The following is a 12,929-nucleotide window of genomic DNA, read 5'->3' on the forward strand; positions in this document are numbered from 1 at the left end:
AGGAAGCCCTGAGATATGGTACTTGGATAGTGGTTGTAGCAACCACATGAGTGGCAATGAAAGTTTATGTCATTGATAAGACTTTTAAGTTTGAAATCAAGATGGGAAATAATGGAAGCATCCCCATATATTGGGCACAGGATCAATCATGGTCTGCACCAAGCAAGGTGAGAATGAGATACAAAATGTATATTTTTCCCCTAGTATGAAGCACAACTTGATCAGAGATACAAAATTTATATTTTTTCCCTAGTATGAAGCACAACTTGATCAGTGTTGGACAACTCATTCAAAATGGTTACAAGGTGTTGATGGAAAATGGAAAATGTATCATTCATGAAAAGGATTGCATTAATAGATTACTTGCAATATATCAAATGAAAAATAATCAGATGTTCTCTTTGAGGATAGAAACATGCTTCTCTTCTCAAGTCAGTGTTGCCCCTCCCAAGCATGCATGTACAATAATAAATCAGCAATAAGCTCTTAGGAGTGTGATTGAAGACCACTCCAAGATTTGGCATCTTAGGTATGGACATATTGGCCTTCCTTGTTTAAATTTTTTGTCCAAGAAAAGAATGGTAGATGATTTTCCAAGCATAGTATATTCAAATGACAAGTGTGAGGCTTGCATCTTGGGTAAGCAACATAGGCATCCCTTTAGTTCTAGGAATTTTATAAGGGCTAGAGCACCATTAGAATTGGTGCATTCTTATTTAGTAGGCCTTATGAAAACTACTTCTATTGCAGGGAGTACTTATTTTATGGAATTCATAGATAATTTCAGTCGTAGAGCATGGGTATATTTTTTGAAGAGAAAATTTGAAGCATTTGATAAATGTGTTGAATTTAAAACTCTAGTTGAAAAGGAATTTGGACACTATGTAAAATTCCTTAGATCAGATAGAGGAGAGGAGTATACCTCCAATTTTTTTGTAAATTTTTACAAGAAGAATGACATCAAGAAAGAGCTTATAGCTAGTTATACTCCATAGCAAAATGGAGTGGCTGAGAGGAAGAACAAGACCATTTTTGAAATGGCTAGAAGCATGATGAATAAAAAAGGGCTCAAAACTAAATATTGGGGAGAAGTTGTAGCAACAACAATATATTTGATCAATAGGTATCCTACAATGTCAGCTCATAACAAGATTCCTCTTGAGGCACGGTCTAGGAATAGATGGATAGTTTAACGCTTGAGAGTATTAAGATGTGTAGCATATGAACATGTGCCTAAGGAACAAAGACATAAGCTAGATGACAAAAGTGTGAAGTGTATCTTCATGGGGCATATCTCAAAATCAAAGGCTTATAGGTTGTATGATCTAATAACCAAGAAGATAATCATTTCAAGAGATGCAAAGTATCTTGAAAATTAGTCATGGGATGGCTAAGTTGATGTATCTTCAAGAATGTCAAGAAAAGTGTTGAGTATTGATGAGGAAGACGATGACATTGGTGATGAGTAGAATGATGGAGCAGCAAAAATAAATTGTAGACAAAGGCAAAAGGGTAACCAATCTCTTACATGCCAAGTGATAGCTCTAAGTAATTCAACATAGCCTCGAGCTAGTATGCAAATTAGTAGTAGCAACAATACTAAGAATTTAGATCCCACTCTCACTTCCTATTGCCAAGAAAGACTAAAAGTCTAAGGGAGATATACCAAGATGAAAGGTATGAGGAAAATTATGATGAGAATAGAGGAAGAATATTCAAAATAGAGATTAGAGGATAGAAGGAAGGCTCAATTTTAATGTTTGCAATAGCACATGTTTGAATCTCTCTATCATTCTATAAGTTCATTTTGGTTTGTCCTAAGTAGCAATGATTTCTCTAGGTGTAATTGTATGCAGCATTTGTGTTGTAACTTTGAGTTTAAGTTTTATCTATTTAAAGTATTTTGTAGTTTTTATGGTTGAAGTTGAATGCTCCTAAATTTTGTAATGGTTTTAACCTAGTTAAATGGAAAGCAAGAAAGAAGGCATACTTGGCTTATTGTTGTCTCCCTTCTATTTGCTATTGCATGTTTTGCACTTGAGCTATTCATACTTGCAAGTTTTTTGAAGTTGTCCCCTCTATAATTTAATGGTGCAAATGCTCAGACTGTAAGTTTGTTAAACCACTCACTCGGTTTACTCCTTAACCAAGCTCTTCCTTTATTGTTCCTACCATGTTAACTTGGTATGTTTCCTGACCGAGTTCACTCATTCTAAGTGTTGGTTGTGTGTTGAGCTTACTGAGCTCCACCTTCTTTTGGAGATTGAGATCACTCAACAGCCACTGTGCTAAGCTCCACCCCCCCTTCAGTGACCAAGATCACTTGGCATCCCCTTGTGCCGAGTTTCCCTTAGTGCTAAGCTTACTCAACTTCTTCATGTGTTGAGTCACTCGGCACCATCTGCCTATCACTCAGTATCCACTACATGCTGAGAAAAATGTTACTTAGCACCCTCTTGTGCTAAGTGAATTTTTATGTTCTGAAGTTGAATTCTTTACATCTTAGTTGTCCTAATTTAAGGAGTTTTAATTAATGAAGTTTTTAAGTTTCTCAATTATTACCTATAGCCTGTGGCCTTTAAAATGTCTAAATGATAGTCTGGATATCACATCATTTGTGTCCAAAATAAGGAAAAATCCTTTTAGAGCAGTATCTTTTGTCTCCAAAAATCCTATATAACTTTTTGTTTTAGAGTAGAAGAGCATCCACCCAAATGATTTTTGTGCTTGTTTGGGACCAATGCCTCCCAAATATAATGGAGAGGTTTCTAGGGGCCTTCCTTCCCTCCAGCCTCCACCGTAGTTTGTGTTTTGTTTAGGGTTTTGTTATCATTGTGCATGAGTAAAATTGATTTATAAATTATTGTTATTTATAATTTACCTTGGTTATTTTAGTGAGTAGGCTATTTATTTTGTAGTTTTAGTAATAGATTGGTATAATATTTTTTTGTATTCATTTGTTATTTTGTAGAACATTGTAATAATGGTTTTCTAATAGAGTAAACTGAGTTAATTATTACTCTATATTTATGAATCATTGGAAATTAGAATCATTGGAAGTTAGTTATTTTGAATAAGGACAAAGCTACACAGTTTCTTGGTCTCTATATGTTTTAAATAGGACCCTTGTTTTTTTACTATAAAATCCACTAGCAATAATTTTATTTTATTTTTGGTCTTTTTTGACATAGATTCTTCATCTAATTTTTGTTGGCATGCTTAAACTCAAAGTCTATACTCAAAATATTTTTATGGTTAAACAATTGAAAAGGAGTCATTTCTTTAAAGAAGTTAATGCTAATGTACCACTCTTAAATATCACATACTAAAATAAAAATTAAGCTTTAACTATTTAACACTTTTAATTAGTCGAGAGGCTCTTTAGTCATAAAGATCCTTAAATCATTGAAGGACTGGAAAATTTTAGTTGTTCATTTGAACTCGACCATTGAGTGGTACATCTAGCTAACCACTTCTAATGAAAATGTAACCAATTTTAAGTTGCAAAGATCATATTGCACCATAGTTTCTTTTACACAATTTTTGTTTTTTTCTCTTACAAACCAATTAATGTCTGATTTATACTACAAATACTTTTCTAAGATTTGTTATAAACTAGGGATACATTTATCTTATTTTATGAAATATTTTCATCTTCATTATAGACATGTACAATTTTGTTTTTTACTAATATCATTAATTTAAATAATAATATAGGCAATAAACTATTTGTTCTATAGTGCTTGAATGAGCCGATGCAATCACCCAACAAGACAATCAATCTTTATCAACAATAAGCCAAGTAGGGCTTTGTGATTTTGTTCTTTGTATTTTCAGATTTAAGAATAAAAAAAGATATTTCTTAGATGGAACCATTATGTATAGTATATGGTTGAAATAAACCATTCAATGCACTCGGGAAAATTAGATTGCCCTCAACATTGGTTGTTATCTGTTAGATGCAAATAAAACCCAAACTTGGATGGAATACTAATTAAATACGAATATGTAAAATGTAAAAAGAGAATATTTAAAACATTCAAAAAAAACAAATGCAAATTTATCCCATCCGTGTTCGAAAATGAAACTCTTTCCCTGAAGTTTTCAAAACTATGGCTAAAATACACTTTATCAAGAAGATGAGAAAGAAAGTTTCCCATACGTTGTGATTTAAGCGTTGCCAAATACTTCATAGCTTCTGTAAACAAATTGCTTGTCCAATTTGTTTAAAAATTAATTAACTTTCACAAACGATTTATCATCTGTGAGAGGGAATAAGGTAATTTATTTATTATTGTCAAATCTATCTCATGTTTGGGGTTTTCATAATTTTGTTGTCTGAATATCAAAATTGCTTTGAATTTTCAAAATCCTTCTCATGTCAACTATAGTTATTCCTTGCTTACCTCTTTTTAAAGGTTAAATGATTGCTTCTTCTCAATCTTTCAAAGCATTTTTGTCTTTCAAATATCTTTGGGTCATTCCTGTCTCAGTCTAGCACTTCAAATTTTAGGAAATTGACTTCTAAGTCAAAAGTTGTCGTAGGTTAATGGAAGGCACTGTAATTGTGTTTTTCACTCGATCATTAACCATTATGAGTTAAAAGAAGTTAAAGTTTAGGCTCCAAAAACATGTGTTTCAATTTGATTAAGATTAGAGGCTCAAAGCAAGCATTTCTAAAACAGTTATAAACCTCCTTTTCCTAAATGATAAAAGGTAAAGAATGAAAAGGCGAGTCAGTTCAAAGACCTCTCTATGATAGAAAATACGTCTGAGTCATGCGATGGAGGCTTTGAAATCCTAAAATCAATATAATGTGTAGAGGAATCACTGGGGAGTTGAGAGTCTTGAAAGGAGGATGCAAAGTAGCCCGTACCTTATCTCCAATATTCAAGTGCAGTGGATGCCTATGAAGCCTTCGACAGAATGTGTTGTTTCTATGATAGATATAAAAACTATCAAGCAATCATGGATGGTATACATAACGTCACACAAAACATGCTCTTCTTGAATCCTCCATACACATGCTATCGGAGATGAACACTCATCGAAAGATCTTCATAAATTTTCAATAGATATTGAACTCGGGAACATAGCAGCGCAATACGTATGGACTGTGAATCATTCAAAGTGTTGCAGCAGAGAACACAATGATGAAATTTTCCAAACTATCAAGGTAACATGTTATGTGTTTGTCAAAATGTTATCTACGGCCCAGTGAGAGGTAACTCATCTGAGGCCAGATTTTCTCCCTTGGCACGTGATGGAATGGCCTACCACGAATATGTTCAACACTGTTATGCTTGATTAAAAGCCAATATGCATGTTGAGTATAGAAATATATAGGTTATATATGGATTTCCTAAACAAATGGCATGATAGACAACGATCGCCTATGGAGCACATTAGCACAATGATTCAATGAGTTTTTGTGTGCTCTCCTTGATGCAGGTCATGGACTGAACTCAAATTGGAAATCATGTCTAGATGTTGAATAAAATGCCTGTGGAAAATATGTGAGAAAAAGAAGTGGGTTGTGGCTACTATCTAATAAATGCCTATAGACACTCAAGTTAGATGTTTGATTGATCGGTATCTCCAATACTATCATCTCCCAGGCGTGGATACGGTTGGCAATGTGCAAACCATGATCTAGATTCTACAAATAGTAATGGTCAACTACCCGATAGCACGTGAGAGATTTAAAAGTCTTACAAAGTTTCATCTGAACATGAGAATCGGTTGTTGAATATCCCCAAGAAGGTTTCATCTCATATAGTGCAATGAATAGAAGATCTTTGCAAAATAGAATGGCAGAAGATGTTGAATCAGTGCTGGGGTACTATCTTTCTCAATAATGTCTGGAATCGAGCCCTTGAGAGACTATGTGATACATTTTGAAAGGAAACAACTTGTAAACATGCATCCACTAGTAGGTTTGTGAGACACGGCCTTTGACATTCAATGTCAGTTTACTAGATACGTGACTTGGAAATTCACGATTATATGGAGTTATCATAGAAAAATATTTGGAATTCCCAAGAAATTTAAGATGGTAAGCATAAAGCTATACCAAAGCATCACTCATAGAAGTCAACAACCACAGTACGTGTATGTTGATGCATTCGAGGAGTTGATCAATAAGTTATTAGAAGTGATGTCATTACCTAGTCAAATTTTGGAACTAAAGTGAAAGCATAGACTTCCTTAAAATGTCAAAGTAGAAAAAATCTTGGCCATCAATTTAAAATAAGGAGAAGACCCAATAGCTATTATCAAGATCAATCAATCAATATTCTTTTCAAAATCTCAAATCATTGTAGTTAATTTCACAAAGGTTAATTAACCTCGTCAAAATCATTGTAGTTAATCTCAAAGATGATTCATAGACCTAGTGTGCCTGATAATGATCGACACTGGCAAGTTTTTGATGATGATGGGCAAATCATTGCATTTCTTGAGGGAAGGCTTCCATTTTCAAACCTGAAATTTGAATGATTGTGTAATCATAATGGAACACGAGGAGATGACCTTGAAGTTATTCAACTAGAAGGTAATGTTATCCCGAGAGGATTAGTCACCCTGGAAAGTCTTTTTGATAAAGAAGATAAAAGGAAAGAGAAAGTTGAAGACACTAAACCCTCTAATTGTTCAAGTTATGAGAAAGTAAATATTGGTTCTAAAGAAAATCCCAAGATGGTCCTAATAGGGAAAGATTTGACATTAGAAGAGAAAGAAAAATTCATGAAGTTATTGAGAGCCTACCAAGAAATTTTTGCTCGGGGTAATCAAGATCTTAAGGAATTCATGAATGGGAAATTTAAACATTAGATTCCTTTGAAACCTGGTTCAACTCCCTTCTGAGAAAAGCAAAGGCAATTCAATCCCAAGGTAGCTGACGCTATTTTCAATGAAGTTGATAAGATGCTTAAAGAAAAGATTATTTATCCCATTCACCTTTCAACATGGGTAGCCAATATTGTTCTTGTTAGGAAGAAGAATGGTGAGATAAGAATATGTGTAGACTTCTGCAATTTGAATTAGGTGTCATTTAAGGATAATTATGGGCTCCCTGACATGGATCATATTCTGTAATTAGTATCCGGCTCAGAACTCATGTCAATGCTAGATGGCTTGTTCGGTTATAACCAGATCAGTGTCACACCAGAGGATCAACATAAAACAACTTTTACCACTCCATGTGGTACATTTTCCTACAATCATATGCCTTTTGGTTTGATAAATGCTGGTGCCACCTTTCAATGGATGATGGATCATTCATTTGCAGATCTCAAGAATAAAATTATTGTGATGTACCTTGATGATCTTACAATGTTTTCAAAACATAGAAGAGATCATGTGCACCATCTGGAAGCTATCTTGCACCAATGTCGAACTCATGGCATCTCACTAAGAAGTCTATATTTGGGGTGATAGAAGGAAAACTATTAGGACATATTGTCTCTAAAGAGGGTATTTGAATAGATCCTAAACAGGTGAAAGCTATCCAACAGTTATCACTTCCCATGAGTAAACTAGGAGTCAAATCTTTCTTTGGGCAAATAAACTTCATAAGGAGGTTCGTACCAAATTTCTTTGAGATTACAAAGTCAATTGTGGATATGATGAAAGGGAACACTAATTTTAATTGGACAAAATATGGTAAGGCTTCTTTTGAAAAAATCAAGACTAAAATTGCTAATGCCCCTACCCTTTCTTGTCTAGATTTTTCTAAAGATTTTCATTTGTATTGTTATGCATCTGACAACACTTTATCTGCTATAGTTACCCAACCTAACAAAGACAATACTGAGGCCCCAATAGCATTCATGAGTATCCCTCTTAAAAAACATGAATTGAAATACTCTTTGATTGAGAAAAATGCTTATGGTCTAGTCAGAGAAATGAAACAATTCAGGTTTTAGATCCTAAACTCTCACTCCAAGGTGTTTGTTCCTAATTCAGCAGTGAAGACTATTCTGACACAACAGGAAATTGGTGTGAACAAAAGGGCCTCTTGGATAGCTAAAGTACAAGAATATAATCTTGGTATCAAACCCACAAAGCTTGTTAGGGGAAAAGGTTTGTGTAAGGCAATTGCAGAAGCATCTTCTAAAGGTGAAGAAGAGACGAAGGAAGAAATGCCTTTAGTTTTATTCATTAGCAATGTTGATGACTGGTTTTCAAATATTGCCTATTTTTTGATATATGGAGAATGTCTTTCTCATTTATCACCTAAAGAGAAGAGGACCTTGAAATTGAAATCTGTGAAGTATATTCTCTGGGGTGATGCTTTATACAAAAAAGGGATAGACGGTACCTTTCTGAGGTGTGCAGATTTTGAGCAAAAGAAAGAGTTGCTTCATTTGTTTCATAATGAAACATGTGGAGGCCATTACTCAGCATCAGTAATGACTTAAATTTTTTTGAGGAATTGTTTTTACTGGCCTGGGATGTTCAAGGATGCAGAAGAATGGGTGAAGAAGTGTGACTCTTGTCAATACTTCAAAGGAAGAGTCCACTTAGTAGCATTGCCCTTGAAGCCAGTAGTGATTGAAGAACCCTTTCAATTGTGGGGTTTAGATTTCATTAGTCCTATCCATCCTTAATCCACTACCGAACACACTCACATTTTGATGGCAATTGACTATTTTACAAAGTGGGTCAACGCTATCCTAGTCAAACAAACAACTTCAGAAATGGTGTGTAGTTTTATCAAGCAAAACATTTTGGTTAGGTTTGGAGTTCCTAACAAAATCATTACTAACAATGCTACCAACTTCTCCTCCTAGGAGATCTCCTCCTTCTGCTATCAATATGGAATCATTCTCTCTCACTCCTCAGATTATTTTTCCCAAGGCAATGGTCAAGTAGAATCGAGCAATAAAAATATTATGACCACTGTGCGAAAATTGATAGATGTCAATCAGAGATCTTGGCATAAACATCTGTATGATGCATTTTGGGTAGATCATACCACTAAAAAGAGAGAAACATGGTTGTCACCCTTTGAGATCTTGTATGGAACTGAGCCAAATCTTCCAGTTCCTCTAGAACTATTTGCCCTGAAATTGCAAAATGTTATTGAGAATTATGAATTCAAAGATGCTATTGAAAAACAAATGTTATATTTGACCAAGTTGGAAGAGGAGACGGATGTGGTCGTAGACAGAATCAAGGAACATCAGTCTTATGTTAAAAGGTTGTTTGACAAGAAAGCTAAATAAAGGATCTTAAAACAGGGTGATTTGGTCTTACTTTGGGACAAGCATAGAGAACCAAAGGGCCTGCATGGAAAATTTGACTCCTTATGGAAAGGCCCATTCCAAATTAAAGACGTGTGTGGAAAGAATTCCTTCATTTTTTCATACCTAAGTGGTACTCAATTGTCCTTGCCTTACAATGGGCAACATTTGTAACATTATCATCAGTAAGGTGTCCAGTCTGCCAACTTGTACATATCTTAGCTAGGATTTTTTGTTATGCCTTCCTTCCTTTTCAGTTCAGTTGTGTTCCTATTTTTTTTGTGTTTTGTCCCTTTTTCCTAAATTTACCCCTTTTGGTATGACTCTATAGCCCTTGTGATAAAGCACTGCCATTTCTTAACTCTGGGTTCATTCAGTGTCCTATACAGTCCTTGTGCCCAGATAGAGCTAGCTATTACCCAAACATTTTTTAGAGATTTTTAATTATATTAATTAATCAGAAAGAGAGAGATTAGTCCTCAAGAAAAATTGAACTTTCTCTCTCCCCATACTTTTCTCTCTCCACGTACTAAAACTTGTAGAGAGAAGTATGGGGTTTGAGTTGGAGTTTCATTCCCCTTTTTAGAATCCTCTCTCTCCACGTACTCCAACCTTTAGAGAGAAGTATGGGTTTTGGTTTTGGGTTTGGGTTTCACTCTCTCTTCCTATTTTTCTCTCTCCACATACTTTTCTCTCTCCATGTACTCAAACCTTTTAGAGAGAAGTACATGGTTTGAGTTTGGGTTTGAGTTTTCACACTCAATTTTTCTCTCTCCATGTACCAAAATACTCTCTCTCCCTGTACTCCAACTTTTTAACCTAATCCTAACCCGAGCAATTCCAACCCAAAATCAACATTAAAACAACTGCTGGCTAAAAATATAGTTCATAGATGTTTGAAGTAGTAAGAGGTATGTTTTTTCATTGGAGGTTGGTTTGAAAGCAAGCCCGAGTTATAGGAACACAAACTGTGTTTTCGAAAGGCATCAAATTTTGATAGGCTAGCTTAGAAATCCATGTTTCTTAGCTTCCTCAGTAGTTCGAGTATTTTATAGAGTACCAAAAGAAGGTGGCACGGATCATTGGAAGTCATGAAGCGAGCAAACTTGTTGAGGAGGGTCTTGTTTCCATAATTCTTGGAGGAAATGATTATGTTAACAATATTATTTGCTTCCAGTTTCATTGAGATTAGTGCAGATTACATAGAGCTCATAGTCTCTTAATATGAGAAATATCTAAGGAGATGGTACGAGCTAGGAGCAAGGAGGGTGCGAATGACATCAATAGGGCCATTTGGGGGTGCTCCTATAGAGCACACAAGCAGGTCTTGCAATGCGAAATATACAAATAATATGCGAGGGGCCACCAGAAGAATCTTATTATCATTGTAAGTGAAACATGGCTGCAAAATAAATGATATGGAGGGAGTGTGCGATTTGCTTGATACTGCACCTACAAAAAATTACAGCTCATAATCATTAGATAATGTTTGAACATGTATGCGTATCAAATGTTTGAATAAATTCCCATGTAAAGTGTGCCACATTTTATCAACAAGATGTTGAAGTTCACAAAGGGCCAAATTAAGGTTATATCATCAATGGGGAAAAAGAGCAGCAGTAAATCTTATCTATTAAACCATTTGTCAGGATCTCTGTTTGATGTTGCAGGGGGTAGGTGCATAGATGGTGTCTAGATGAACTCTTATCGCCAGTGATGCAAAAAAATTTCCCAAACACAACATGTGCCTATACGTGCTCTTAAACTTTGAATGTCTTGGATGTAATGATCGAAGTGAGCAAGAGGATATGCTTATATGTCTATTCTCAACGCGGTAGTGAGAAACATCACCGTTTTCAACAAATAGGTTTTCTCATTTTGATAAGGACACAGAGTATTCTTTTAGCCACTTTTAGAGCAGGACCAGTCTATTCGAGAAGGATAATAAGCTATTCAAAGATTGACGCTATGGCACCTTACAATAGATCTGAGTACTATCAGCTAAGCTTAACCAAAGATTGGTCTTGCACTGATAGTAAGTGTGTGGGCTTTTTAGTAGAGATTATAAGAAGAAATATTCAATTTTTTGTCTCAACGGGATGCCTCTCTATAATAGATACAAATAAAGTACAGAAGCTCATACATTTTGATACACAAGAAGACGATCCTAGTTTACCTCTAGTGGTGGAGGCTTTTTTCACTCGACCTTCTAGATTCAAACCTATTTTTGACTCCCAATAATGATAACTTGTGGTTTTCAATGTTTGAGAAATTTCTAGAGGCAATAATGGAGATAAGGCATGATAAAGTTTTGTAAGAATGATTGGTTCTATGGAAGAATGATCAGGACATATGGTTTGTTGATTAGGGAGATTTTTGTCCAAGATCTCATAAAGTGATGAAGCTCATCTAATCTACATAAACTTTAATCAAGAATTTGGGGTGATACATCTATGGCCATGTAAATGAGAAGGTTAAAATTGAGAATAAAGCACATGCTATATTCAAATCTTCTTCAAAGCTCATGGATAGAGAAAAGAAGCCAATCTCATTTTCATGGCATGACTACCTCACAGCGCATTCAACTATTCAGGTGATGAAGTGATGATAAAACATAGGAAGAAGAAAAGGTCGAAGAAGAAGAAAGCTTAGTTGCTGGCAACACCTACAGATCAAGGAACAAGTCCAGGGAATTAAAAGTTAGAAGTATTTTTGTCTAAAGTTGTCCTAGAATTTTATTGATGTATTTTGTCAAAGGATCAACTTTAAAATTAACTCTAGTTATTTTTTTCTAGCTATAGTTAAGCTTTAATGGTTAGAGTTGGTTATGAACCATCTTCAAGTAGTCCAAACTCTAACTTTTTGGATAGTTACGAACCCCAAAAGTTGGTTGTTCTAGATTGGTTATAAATCCCTGAAAATCATTGTAATAGGGGACTTTTTGGACTTGGATACAGAGAACACTTATGCTCTGATAACAAAGCAATTTTTGGAAAGTGTGTACAATTGTTGTTTTTTGTAATCAGTTATTTCTTACTTTCTTGGTGCAAAGAAATAAAGGAAGTATATTTGGCGTTCTCTTTCTAAAGAGTCTAAACTGTTGAGGTGTTGATTCATTTATGAGTATTTTCATGGTATGGTGTAAGTATTCATGAATGGTTAAATTAGCATTGTATTGGTGAAAGTTCTCCAGCATAGTCCTTGATTGCTCTCATTAATAGTTTACATCATTTTTATGAAAACGTTGAAGGCATGTGGTGCAGTCACTATCAATGGTTTTCCTTCCTATTTTCTAAGTTCTTCTTATCTTTATTGAAAAAGCTCAAATTTTATCTCGAGGGAGTTGCCTGTCTAAACGCAGATGAAGGTCGGATATTCAAAGACCTATCCAACTGTTGTGAACAGTTTGCCACACACTCCATTGGGCATATTCTATTGTGACAAATCTGTTCACCAACACTATTATGCTTCTCCATCCCATGTAACGTTGTTGGGCTAGGGGCTCGTTGTCATACATGGTTTACTTTATGAGTAGTATTATAGGTTGTTTTCTTTTCTCTTGTCATCAAAATAAAGAACAGTTTATATTGTTCAAACTACAATTAGGAATAGTCAATTGTAGCTTCTCCATTGTAGTTTTTCTAAACTGCATATATTGTAAGTAGTAATTTATCAACAGTGAGC

The sequence above is a fragment of the Cupressus sempervirens genome, chromosome 3 (assembly GCF_028749045.1).
Source record: "Cupressus sempervirens isolate cs-2001-9-10 chromosome 3, ASM2874904v1, whole genome shotgun sequence".
Classification (NCBI taxonomy): domain Eukaryota; kingdom Viridiplantae; phylum Streptophyta; class Pinopsida; order Cupressales; family Cupressaceae; genus Cupressus; species Cupressus sempervirens.